This window comes from Theropithecus gelada, chromosome 11 (genome assembly GCF_003255815.1).
Source record: "Theropithecus gelada isolate Dixy chromosome 11, Tgel_1.0, whole genome shotgun sequence".
NCBI classification, from domain to species: Eukaryota; Metazoa; Chordata; class Mammalia; order Primates; family Cercopithecidae; genus Theropithecus; species Theropithecus gelada.
In genome coordinates, this window is record NC_037679.1 from 98211087 (window position 1) to 98224414 (window position 13328).

General features: G+C 47.1%; 1 long non-coding RNA gene across 1 annotated transcript in view; it reads left to right on the forward strand.

Moving 5' to 3' along the window:
* Positions 1-4905, forward strand: part of LOC112634110 — an 8654-nt gene extending 3749 nt beyond the window's left edge. The window contains exons 2-3 of the long non-coding RNA XR_003121735.1: positions 114-283; positions 4377-4905. This is a non-coding gene — a long non-coding RNA (uncharacterized LOC112634110). The remainder of the gene's footprint in view (positions 1-113; positions 284-4376) is intronic.
* The last annotated feature ends 8423 nt before the right edge of the window (positions 4906-13328 follow it).

Here is a 13328-nt window from a genome sequence, read left to right on the forward strand (position 1 = left end):
CCACACCGCTCATAAATGTCACACTGCTGTGGTCACACCTGTCAGATCTGTTCTCTGTCTCACTCTGTAGTTTCCTTTCTCTTCATTTTCTCCATTCTCTTGTCTTTTCCCAGGCCCCTCTGCAGCAATTCATGGGGGTCCACTCAAGTCGGAAGCCACATCTGGGTGTGATTCAGAGAGCTGTTTATGCAAAACCACCCTTTCCACCATCAGGCAGGGCACCTGAATTCCCAGCACAGAGTGCTGTGGCCTTGAGGACTTTTCTGTCACCCGCCATTTCCAGGTTGTGGTAAATGTCTTCACCGCAGGCGTGGGGCAGTGGGGTGGCTAGCTGACAGCAGGCCCTGGGAGGATGGACGAGACCCTCAGAAGAATCATGAGGAACTGGGGACCTTTAGGAAGAGACTTGTCAAGCAGGGACTTGGAGTTCGCCGAGCCTAGCAACGAACTCGACTGGGAACTGCTCACTCGCCTAAGGCCTCTGTCCTCTGGACCAAAGTCCATCGCCTCTCTCTTCTACATACCGCTTCTCCAGGGGGTCAGAGCAGGAGCAGAGTCTGCCTGGCTCTCCTGGAGGGCCTCGGCCAAGAGGAGGAAAGCCAGGTTTCTGGACCTTTTTCTTTCCTGGCAAATAGAATGAGCTCATCTCCAGCACTCTTTGCATCCACTTCTGGTGAACCTTCCCCATCCTAGGCTGGCTCCCTGGACGGAGCCTTCCTTTTTTTTTCTCTCCCCATCTCGCTCTGTCACTCCAACTCCAGGCTGGAGTGCAATGATGCGATCTAAGCTCACTGCAACCTCCATCTCCCAGGCTCAAGCAATTCTCATGCCTCAGCCTCCCGAGTAACTGGGACGACAGGTGCACACCACCACGCTCAGCTAATTTTTGTATTTTTAGTAGAGATGGGGTTTCGCCATGTTGGTCAGGCTGGCCTCAAGTTGATCTGCCCACCTCAGCCTCCCAAAGTGCTGGGATTACAGGGGACAGCCACGGCACCCAGCTTATTTTTTGTATTTTTAGTAGAGATGGGGTTTTGTCATGTTGACCAGGCTGGACTGGAACACCTAGCCTCAGGTGATCTGCCCGCCTTGGCCTCCCAAAGTGCTGGGATTACAGGCATGAGCCATCACGCCTGGCTGGGCCCTTCCTTTTGTCTACAGGCCCTGGGATGCAGCCCACTGACATCTTCCTTGAAATCTCACACAACCACTTTCTCTTTTGGGGTCAACCTCTCCCCCGTGCCTGGCTGGGGCATAAAAATATATGGTATTTTCTCAACAGCTCCCCACTTTTCTTTCCTTTCCAGAAACAGGCCCACAGAAGCCCTTCTTGAGAACTCTGAGGACTCTCATGACCTTTTTTTTTGTTCTTTTTTTTCTTTTTTTTTTTTTTTTGAGACAGGGTCTCCCACTGTTGCCCAGGGCTGGAGTGCAGTGGCATGATCTCGGCTCACTGCAGGTTTTGCCTTCTAGGTTCAAGCGATTCTTATACATCAGCCTCCCGAGTAGCTGGGATTACAGGCACCGGCCACCATGCCCGGCTAATTTTTTGTATTTTAGTAGAGACAGGGTTTTCCCATGTTGGCCAGGCTAGTCTCAAACTCCTGGCCTCAAGTGATCCACAACTCCTTGGCTTCCCAAAGTGCTGGGATTACAAGCGTGAGCCACTGCGCCCGGCCTCTCATGACTTTTTTGTTTGTTTTTTTTGAGACGGAGTCTCACTCTGTCATCCAGGCTGGAGTGCAGTGGTGCGATCTCAGCTCACTGCAAGAAACAGGGTTTCACCATGTTAGCCAGGATGGTCTCGATCGCCTGACCTTGTGATCCGCCTGCCTCTGCCTCCCAAAGTGCTGGGATTTCAGGCGTGAGCCACTGCACCTGGCCGTCTCATGACTTTTGAGAGGGCCTCACCAACCCTCCACCTGGCCCAGTGACTGTAGCCTAGATGTCTGCCAGGGGCACCCTGCTCCTTGAAACCTAGATAAGATGCTCCTTGCTCCCCACTCAGGGCAGGTCCTCTGCAGGCTGTCCACCTGCACAAGTTCCAGTAGGTTGGGTGTTCTTGTGGCCACCTCTGGCTCTGATTTCTCTTTCAGCTGAAGTCTGGTTCTTGCCTCCATGTCTCCTGTCTGTTGTCTTACCTGTACCCTGCCTCAAGCCCGAAGTGTAGGACACAAGACTTGCTTAAAGTTTCCTCTAAACCAGCTCTAAACAGAAGGCTATTACATGTGGCAGACCTTTTCTTTTTTCTCCAATTTTTATGAATTCATAACCTGTTAAAGCGCTCAGCAGGACTAGTCTCTGCAAGACTTTTGCTTAGGAGGAAGTTCTGTTATGGGACAAAGATGTCTGCAGTCACTGTTCCTGACTTAGGGTTCCTGAGTCTCATCACCTGAAGCTCTGAGTTTTTCTGGCCTTCTTTGTCCCTTGCTCCCCATTCCTTCCTCCCCAGTTCCCACTTTCTTTGATGACCACCACTGGCACCACTGCCCCCACCACCTTAAAGCCTCCTTCCCAGCAAGGCTTTGAGAGGCCCGCGCGGGACAGTGAGTTAAGCTCATTAATGAGGTTCTGGGTCTTGTAACTCCATAATTTTCATTTCTGCACCTCCCCACTCTGGGTGATGTGGGGGACTGACCAACTGTGGGTTCCAGCCTCTGCCCACTCCTCAGAAGCCCAGCACAGCTCCCAGTGTCTCCTAGCACACAAGGCACTGGCTCAATATTGGATGGTCCAGCTCAGCTTTGTGCCATAGCGGCTCTGTCCACAATGATAAGATGGAAATGTCAGAGGGCTCAAGGCCCTTTAGACCTCCTCATTCATCTGACGAGCGTTTTCCGCACATCCATTTTGTGTTAGGAACCAGCTAAGTAATGGGGCACAAAGATGAAAAACAGACACATATGTGGTTTCTGCCCTGATGGAGTTGACACACCAGTGTGAGAGTCAGACATTGATCATATGATCTCAAAGACAAATGTAAAACTGGCCAGGTGAGGTGGCTCACACCTGTAATCCCAGTCACGTTGGGAGGCCAAGGCGGAAGGATTGCTTGAGCCCAGGAGTTTAAGACCAGCCTGGGCAACAGAGTGACACCCTGCCTCTACACATAATAAAAATAAATTAACTGGGTGTGGTGGCACGAGCCTGCGGTCCCAGCTACTCGGGAGGCTGAGATGGGAGGATCACTTGAGCCCAGGAGGTCGAGGCTATAGTGAGCCATGATCATGCCACTGCACTCAAGCTTGGGTGACAGAGCAAGACCTCATCTCACAAAACCGCCCAAAAAAACCAAAATTAAAATTTGTTAGTAATGGTCATTATTGCTATGAAGGAGAGAGTCGGGGTGCAATGTAGGTGTTATACCCCTAATAGGGGGATTTAAGGGGTCGGGAGTGCCTCATCCAGGAAGCAAAGTTTAACAGAGATGTGGGATCTGGCAGCTCGCTACCTACATGATAACTGTTACTTTCCTTGGTTTCTGTGACACCATTCTATTTTCCTTGCTTTGACCACTTGTTTTTTAAGTGCCATTTTTAATTTTTTTAATATACAGATTATATATAATAGGGATAATCTGTTCCTTGAAAGCCTGGTAGAATTTGATTTGCTTGTGTGTAGGTGTTTCACTGTTGTCTTTTTTTTTTTTTTTTTTTTTGGCAGTCTCGCTCTGTCGCCCAGGCTGGAATGTAGTGGTGTGATCTTGGCTCACTGCACCCTACTCCTCTGAAGTCAAGTGATTCTCCTGCCTCAGCCTCCTGAGTAGCTGGGATTGCAGATGTGCACCACCACACCTGGATAATTTTTGTATTGTTAGTAGAGATGAGGTTTCGCCATGTTGGTCAGGCTGGTCTCGAACTCTTCACCTCAAGTGATCCACCCACCTTGGCCTTCCAAAGTGTTGGGATTACAGAAGTGAGCCACTGTACCTGGCATACTTTGCCATTCTTTATATAATTTATTGGATGCTTAATTAATTTAGAAATTTCTTCTTTTCTAATATATGCATTTAAGACTATAAACTTCCCTAGAAGATCTACTTTAGCTACATCTCATAAGCTTTGCTATATATTTTTTTATTGTTGTTGATTTACTTTTCCCGTTATTATTTATTTTTACCTATATTTCATTTATAAATGCATTAAAATTTTTCTGTATCTGTGGGGCTTAACTTTTCCTTGTTTATTATTTTAATTTTAAATTTATTGTGGCCAGAGCACTCAGTCTGTCTGTGTAGCATGGCAGGCAGAACGTTGGCCTCCCGAGGACATCTGTGCCGCTGGAACTGCATGTTAAGTTACATGGCAAAGGGGAGTTAAGGCTGCAGATGGAATCCAGGTTGGCCTTGAGATGGGTGATTATTCTGCATTATCCAGGTAGACCCAGTGTAATCACAAGGATCCTTGTAAGTGGAAAAGAGAGGCAGAGGAGAGAGCGCCAGAGAGGCAGCTGCATGAGAAGGATCAATGATGTTGTTGACCTTGAAGCTGGAAGAAGAGGGCCATGAGCCTCGGTATGTGGGCGGCCTCTAGAAGCTGGAAGGAGCAAGGAGACGGATTTGACCCTAGACCCTCCAGGGGCAGTTGCACCTGCCAACACTGATTGTAGCCTGCTGAGGCCTGTTTTAGACTTCTGACCTGTAGAGCTGTAACATAATACATTTGGGCTGTTTTCAACTACTAAGTTTGTGGTAATTTGTTATAGCAGCTGTAGAAAATGAATACATATGAATCCTCTGGCATTTGTTTGAGATTTGCTCTATAGCTTAGTCTGTGGTTGTAAGTGTTCCATCTGTGCCTGAAAAAATGTCTATTTCTAATTCAGTGGTCTCTGCTTTTTTTTTTTTGGTACCCTATCAATAAAATGATTTTCAGCATGTATCCCAAAGTAAACAATATTTTATTTTATTTATTTATTTTTTGATAAACAGACATGTTTAATGATAGCTTGCTCTTCACAAAGATGACTACAGAGACCTTTAATCTATAATCCAGGAGTATATAACCATGCAGCACAGACCAATTAGCCAAATGTAAAATAAACTAGATTCTTACCACAACTACCCTGTAAACATCGCAACTATTCTTTCCAAAAGGACCCTAATCTTATGTGAAAACACCTACTGTGGGGGAACCAGAAACCTAGCTATGTGGCCAAAAGTAAAAACCAAAGGAAAAAATAGCAATTCCGTGGTTAATTGGTGAAAGCAGGGAATTTGTGCCCTTTACTGCTGCTTTGGTCTTCTTCCTTTCGTTCTTTTTGTCCCTCTTCTCAGCCCATCCATGTTAGCTCTCGGTAGGTTTGAATAAGCCATCTGAAACGTACTCACTTCCTTGGAGTCCACCACAGTGCTCCTCTGCTTTTTCCCATCGGTAGCTGTTAACAGACACTTGTTGTCTGAGGACTCACAGCCCTCCGCAGAACCCTTCTTTGAAACGGGTTTGGTTCAACCATCCTACTTCTTCAAGGTGGTATAGACGCTGCCCGTCGTTCGGCACTTCCAGAAGAGTCTGGTCAGTTCCGTCAGGAATTGCTCGCTCTCCAACCACACCGCTGCGGTGACGCTGGTTCGACTCCCCACAATATTTTAAATACGTTAATCATATATTATATACTCAAATAGGTTCTATATAAGAATATGTAGACATTCTAGGCCGGGTGCGGTGGCTCACGCCTGTAATCCCAGCACTTTGGGAGGCTAAGACGGGTGGATCACGAGGTCAGGAGATCGAGACCATCCTGGCTAATATGGTGAAACCCCATCTCTACTAAAAATACAACAACAAAAAAAAAATTAGCCGGGCGTGGTGGCGGGTGCTTGTAGTCCCAGCTGCTCGGGAGGCTGAGTCAGGAGAATGGCATGAACCGGGGGGCTGGAGCTTGCAGTGAGCCGAGATTGTGCCACTGCACTCCAGCCTGGGCGACAGAGCGAGACTCCGTCTCGAAAAAAAAAAGAAAAAGAATATGTAGACATTCTAAAGGATGAGGTAGAATTACATGATCACATATAGAAACACAAAAAGGATGAGATTGGCTACATGCAGTGGCTCATGCCTGTAATCCCAGCACTTTGGAAAGCTGATGTGGGAGGATTGCTTGAGCTCAGGAGTTTGAGACCAGTGTGGGCAACAGCAACAAAATAATAAAAATAAAAAGAATGAGATAAGGATAGGAAAAACAATAAAGATACTGCATTTACTTATTTGCAACATAAAAGATCTAGTTGCTCTCATTAAAATATTAATAGGTAACAAAATTTTCTACAATATAATAAAACATTAATAGTAATATATTTAGTAAGAGCAATATGATTTAATGTGTTTTATTATTTTTAAAAAAACTTTCCTCGACACTTTATATATAGTGATCTGAGTCTAAGCACAAATATTTGATTTTTATGACTGACTTAGATGAAAAAGTTTCTCTAGGTGAAACTGTTTCAGGTGTGTTTTCTAATTTTGAATCAAGAGTGCATCTTCAAGCCCACCACAGTGGCTCACACCTGTAATCTCAGCACTTGGGGAGGCTGAGGCAGGAGGATGGCCTGAGGTCAGGAGTTTGAGACCAGCCTGGGCAACATAGTGAGACCCCATTGTACTCCAGTGCTGGTGACAGAGTGTGACCCCGTCTCCATTAAAGAGAGGGAGGGAAAGAAAGTGCATATTCAACAGGCTTTTTCTGTGGGCCTCCTTGGTGGCTGGGTTGAGGACATGTCCCTTCAGTGTTTTTGCATTTGCTTTTGTCAGACACCCCAGGGATGTCACTGACTTGAGACCAGTTTTCATGTTATTTTCTTGGGGACAAAGGAAGTTTTCCAACCATGTGGGTAATATAAATCTAACCCCCATACCTGGCCGAGCATAGTCCTGTAGTTATGCTTTTTTTGTTTGTTTGAGACAGGGTCTCGCTGTGTTGCCTAGGTTGGAGTGCAGTGGCAACATAGCTCAATGCAGCCTCGGTCTCCTGGGCTCGAGCAATCCTCTTGCCTCAGCCGCTCAAGTAGCTGGGACCACACTTGGCTAATTTTTTTTATTTGTTATTTTTTTGTAGAGACGAGGTCTTGCTATGTTGCCCAGGCTGGTCTTGAATTCCTGGGCTCAAGCAATCCTCCCACCTTTGCCTCCTGAAGTGCTGGGATTACAAGGTGTGAGCCTGGCCACATTTTCTTTTTTAGGACTTGTCACGCTTGTGATTTTATGTGATCTGTGATTTAGGGGATTAATTTTGGTCTGAGATAAAGCTGATTTCTGAAATCAGACATTATGTAAATTGATAGGTGTGAGGTTTGAGTGCTGACTACTGAGGTTTTCTGACTCTCAGTCTATGTAACCAGGGAAGGGCAAGACCAAAAAAAGGAATTTCTCAGATACCAGGCAAGGGGAGAAGCATTGAGGGAAAGACGTCGCTATGAAGGGAGCAGTCTTGACCTGGAACTGAAGGGTGGTTCAGGGGCCCAAACCCACTGAGACAGGAGGATCCTGGGGTAGGTGGAGAGAGCTTGACTTTCAGAACCAGACAGACTGGTGGTCCAAATACCTCTCTGCCAGCTACTACTCGCATCATGTCCAGCATGTCCCACAATCTCTCGACTGAGTCCTCGTCTGCTTGAGGATAGTGTCATGCACTTTGCCATATGTTGGGACAATTAAGGGTAACAATATAAATGAAATGTCTGGCCTTGTCTTGTTTGGGTACTCAATAGATATTCATTCCTCCTCTCTCCTCCTCGGTATTCGAGGCTGCAAGTCCCAAGGCATAGGGTTGAGGGAACAGCTAGTTAACCTGGGAACTAAACCAAAGGAGTGTGAAAGAGACAGAACGACTCACTAAATTGAACAAGCTGTGCATAGGCGATATGTCTGCTCTGTATGTATTATTCATACTCGGTTCTTTATCACGAAGAATCATGATTTCACAAGGCGACAGGGGATGTTTCCTCTCACAGTAGGGTCCTGGGCCCCTGGCATTTTTTCTTTCTTTTTTTGAGATGGAGTCTCACTCTGCCACCCAGGCTGGAGTGCAGTGGCAAGATCTTGGCTCACTGCAACCTCCACCTCCCAGTTCAAGCGATTCTCCTGTCTCAGCCTCCCGAGTAGCTGGGATCACAGGCATGCACTGTCACGCCCAGCTAATTTTTGTATTCTTAGTAGAGATGGGGTTACACCATGTTGGCCAGGCTGGTCTTGAACTCCTGACCTCAGGTGATCCTTGGGATCCTTTGGGAGCCTTGGCCTCCCAAAGTGCTAGGATTACAAGCATAAGCCACCATGCCTGGCCTTTTTTTTCTTTTTTTTGAGACGAGTCTCGCTTTCGCCCAGGCTAGAGTGAAGTGGTTGTTCACTGCAACCTCTGCCCCCCTGGTTCAAGTGATTCTCCTGCCTCAGCCTCCCGAGTAGCTGGGATTACAGGCATCTACCAGTACATCCGGCTAATTTTTGTAGTTTTAGTAGAGACGGGGTTTCACCATGTTGGCCAGGCTGGTCTCGAACTCCTGACCTCAGGTGATCCACCTGCCTTGGCCTCCCAAAGTACTGGGATTACAGGTGTGAGCCACTGTGCCCAACTGCCCCTGGCATTTTCTACTTGCTTTTTTTTTTTTTTTGAAACAGCGTCTCGTGCTGTCACCCAGGCTGGAGTGCGGTGGCACCATCTCGGCTCACTGTAGCCTCGACCTTCTGAACACAAGCAGTCCTCCTGCTTCAGCCCCTGAAATATCTGTGACTATAGGCATGCACCACCAAGCCCAGCTATTTTTTTTTTTTTTTTGAGACGGAGTTTCGCTCTTGTTGCCCAGGCTGGAGTGCAATGGCGCAGTCTCTTCTCACTGCAACCTCCGCCTCCTGGGTTCAAGCGATTCTCCAGCCTCAGCCTCCAGAGTAGCTGGGATTACAGGCATGCACCACCACGCCCGGCTAATTTGGTATTTTTAGTAGAGACGAGGTTTCTCCATGTTGGTCAGGCTGGTCTCAAACTCCTGACATCAGGTGATCCGCCAGCCTTGGCCTCCCAAAGTGCTGGGATTACAGGCATGAACCACCGCGCCCAGCACGCCCAGCTAATTTTTGTATTTTTTGTAGAGATGGAGTTTCACCGTGTTCCCCAGGCTGGTCTCAAACTCTTGAGCTCAAGTGATCTGCCCACCTTTGCCTCCCAAAATGCTGGCATTACAGGTATGAGCCACCATTCCGGGTGAGGTAAATGGCTCATGGAGCCAGTCTAGTGATCTTCCCTGTGTTGGGGAGGGAGGCAGGCCCCACTTCCCACAGCTGTTTCTGAGCCTCATGACTGTGACCCCTGAGAGGCACCTAAGACCTTTGTTTCCCCTGCTAGTCTCTGGTGTGGTGTCTGAGCCTGAGCTCTGAGGGCAGCTTGCTCCTAGGCTGTGCTGGAGCCCGCTAGCACTGCCTCGCCAAAGCCGGATGCTTACATTTTCAGGAATTTTGTGAGGTTACTTGTTGGTAGCTTGAAATTGGCCAGTTGGCCATAGTAGGAATACTTCCAACCACATACATCACCAATGCCATAGATCAAGGGCTTCCCCCCCCGAAAGCTGGCTGTTAACATTTACCACCGCACCACCACTGCTGACTTACTGGGGTGAGGCCCCGTCATTACTTTTAGTTATCTTTTGGGTCTTGGAGAGACAGAGTTCTTTCCTTTCTGGCATCCTGTCCCCTCCTCCTGGCTTCTAGGTAGAAGCTCCTGTGGGGATCCCCCATCTTACTGCTCCAGCCGGCTTAGGATTTCAAGCCAGCAGGGCTGGAAAATGATTCCGACCTTCGGCTTTACCCTCTCACTCTACATCTATCAGAACCACGGGCTGCGGAGGCAAAATGACTTTCCCTTGTGGCACAGCTGGGAGAGAACCCAGGTCTCCTGAACCCCAGTCGACTGCTGACGAGCCCTTATAGAGTGCACGCCTCAAAGGTGCTCAGTTCCTGCGCTGATCCGACTGTGTACTCGCAGCACCTTCCATGATCAGCCTGCAGGCATGGCTCAGCCGCCCTTCCTGCCTGTCTGCTTCTGGTCTCATAGACCGTTCCCTGCCCTTTCACTCTATGAGCCCCTCCCAACTTGTTTCTCTTCCTTTTTAAAATTGAAATTTAATGATAAAAGCAATATTCATATCACCTCCTTATGAAAAATTAAACCAGCAAAATCCATCATTTTCATCAGTAGGTAAATGCACTAAGAATGCTTGTACCTGTGCCCCAGGAGACATATGCAAAAAGATTCAAGCGCTACTGTTTGTAATTCCAAAAGAAAAAGAAAGAAAGAAAGAAAGCCGGTGTGGTGGCTCACACCTGTAATCCCAGCACTTTGAGAGGCTGAGGCAGGCAGGTGGCTTGAGCCTAGGAGCTTGAGACCAGCTTGGGCTACATAGCAAAACCCCATCTTCACTAAAAATACAAAAATTAGTGTGTGTGGTGTGTGTGGTGTGGTGGCACATGCCTGTAGTCCCAGCTACTCTGGAGGCTGAGGCATAAGAATAGCTTGTAGCTGAAAGGTGGAGGTTGCAGTGAGCTGAGATCGCGCCACTGCAAAAGAAAGGAAGAAAAGAAGGAAGGAAGGAAGGAAGGAAGGAAGGAAGGAAGGAAAAGAAAAAGAGAAGAAAAGGAAGGAAGGGAGGGAGAGGGGGGGAAGGAAGGAAGGAAGGAAGGAAGGGAGGGAGAGAACAGTAGCTGAATAATAAATTGTTGTATATTCACCCAGTGGAATATTCACACAATGTAGTACTTTAGAGGAATGAATATGAGCCACCTGCATCTAGCCATGTAGATTAATTTTCATGAGTCTCAAAAATATAATATTGTACATCGTGAATGTACTTAATGCCCCCCGAATTGTACATTTAAACATGGCTTAAATGGTAAATTTTATGTATATTTTACCACATATAAATAAATAAGTAGATAGAAAAAGCATGTTAAGTGATATTGCTTTCACACACAGAAGCAAGGCATAGAAAAGTACATACGATTCCATATATAAAGTTCAAAAACAGGCAAAACGAAACAGTTTGTTGTTCAGGGTGCACACAGATGGTAGAACTAGAAAGGAAAGTGAGGAAGTGATAGACACAAGCCAGAGCTGCCTCCGCGGGTGAGGAGGGAAGGTGTGATCAGGGCGCTTCTAAGGTTCTGCTAATGTTCTGATCTTAACGTGAGTTTTCAATGTGTTATTTTCATGTACGATTTTGCATATCTTAGTTCACAATAAAAAGTACAAATTATATTTTAAAAGTTGGAGGTGAAAATAAAAATGGAAAATTATAGATAAGACTCAGGTTTCCTTTGATCAGTCTCCTCCCCCAATCCCTGGTCCTCTTCCTACCTCCTTAGGGTAAGCACTATTTTCAGATTATTGAGTATTCTTCCAGAACTTTCCTAGACAAAAAAGTTATGTGTGTTGTTGTGGGTGTGTGTGTGTGTGTTTTTGTTTGTTTGTTTGTTTTTTTAACTGAGTCTCCCTCTGTTGCCAAGGCTGGAGTGCAGTGGCACATTCTCAGCTCACTGCAGTCTTCACTTCCTGGGTTCAAGTGATTCTTCTGCCTCAGCCACCCAAGCAGCTGGGACCACAGGCGTGCACCACCACACCCAGCTAATTCTTGTATTTTTAGTAGAGATGGGGTTTCACCATGTTGGCCAGGCACCTGATCTCAATTGATCCAACTGTCTCAGCCTCCCACAGTGCTGGGATTACAGGCATGAGCCACCGTGCTAGGCATATTGTATGTTTTTAAAAATTATTTTCTTTCCTTCTTATTTTTTGAAGTGGAGTCTTGCTCTTGTCCAGGCTGGAGTGCAATGGCATGATCTCAGCTCACTGTAGCCTCCACCTCTTGGGTTCAAGTGATTCTCCTGTCTCAGCCTCCCGAGTAGCTGGGATTACAGGCGCCTGCCACCACACCTGGGTAATTTTTGTTGTTTTAGTAGACATAGGGTTGCACCATGTTGGTCAGGCTGGTCTTGAACTCCTGACGTCAGGTGATCTGCCCGTCTCGGCCTCCTAAAGTGCTGGGATTACAGGCGTGAGCCACTGCGCCCGGCCTGTTTTTTTGTTTGTTTGCTTGTTTTTGTTTTTGTTTTTTGAGACGGAGTCTTGCTCTGTCACCAGGTTGGAGTGCAATGGCATGATCTCGCTTCACTGCAACCTCTGCCTCCCGAGTTCAAGCGATTCTCCTGCCTCAACCTCCCAAGTAGCTGGAATTACAGGCGCCTGCCACCACGCCCAGCTAATTTTTGTATTTTTAGTAGAGACGGGGTTTCACCACATTGGCCAGGATGGTCTAAATCTCCTGACCTCGTGATCTACCTGCCTCGGCCTCCCAAAGTGCTGGGATTACAGGCGTGAGCCACCGCGCCTGGCCAGCCTGTTTTAAAAAATTATTTTATTTTCTACGTAAAACATTATTAAGCAATAATCAAATATTTCTCACTCTGATTTCTTGGCCCCACTCCTCCTGAGGATTCTCTGCTTGAATTTTTCAGAGCAAGGGCGACCCCTGTCTTAGGGGAGGTAGGAGAGTGCCTCATGCACAGCATCTGGCTCTTCCTTCTCCCTGGCAAGGGGCCGCCTCTCTTTTCCATATCTGAGATGACTGACAGCAGTAACATCTGCCTTTGTCTTTTCCTCTCTTATTTGGGGCATCGCAGGCCACCTATATTTGCTAAAGGAACTCTTACACAAAGCTTCGATAATTCTAGCACAGGGCAAGAAATAGAGCCTAAGGATCAAACCATCTATTTTCTCTCCACTCGGTAAAAAAATTATCTCTGGGAAATGAAATAGCCCAAGTCTGGCAGTTCCATGTTCTTCTTCTTCTTTTTGTTTTTTTAGAGAGGGCTTTGCTTTCTTACCCAGGCTGGAGTGCAGTGGCACAATCATGGCTCACTGTAGCCTCGAACTCCTGGGCTCAAGAGATCCTCCCACCTCAGCCTCCAGAGTATCTAGGACTGGAGGTGCACACTACCATGCCTGACTAAGTTTTAATTTTATGTGGAGACTGGGTCTCTTTATGTTTCTCAGGCTGGTCTCAAACTCCTGGCCTCAAGACATCCTTCCACCCCAGCCTCTCAAAGTGCTGAGATTATAGGCATGAACCACTGCCCCTGGTCCATGTTCTTCTTCTTTTTTTTTTTTTTGAGATGGAGTCTTGCTCTGTCACCCGGGCTGGAGTGCAGTGGCCGAGTCTCAGCTCACTGCAAGCTCTGCCTCCCAGGTTTACGCCTTTCTCCTGCCTCAGCCTCCTGAGTAGCTGGGACTACAGGCGCCCGCCACCTCGCCCGGCTAGTTTTTTGTATTTTTTTTTTTTTTTTTTTTTTTTG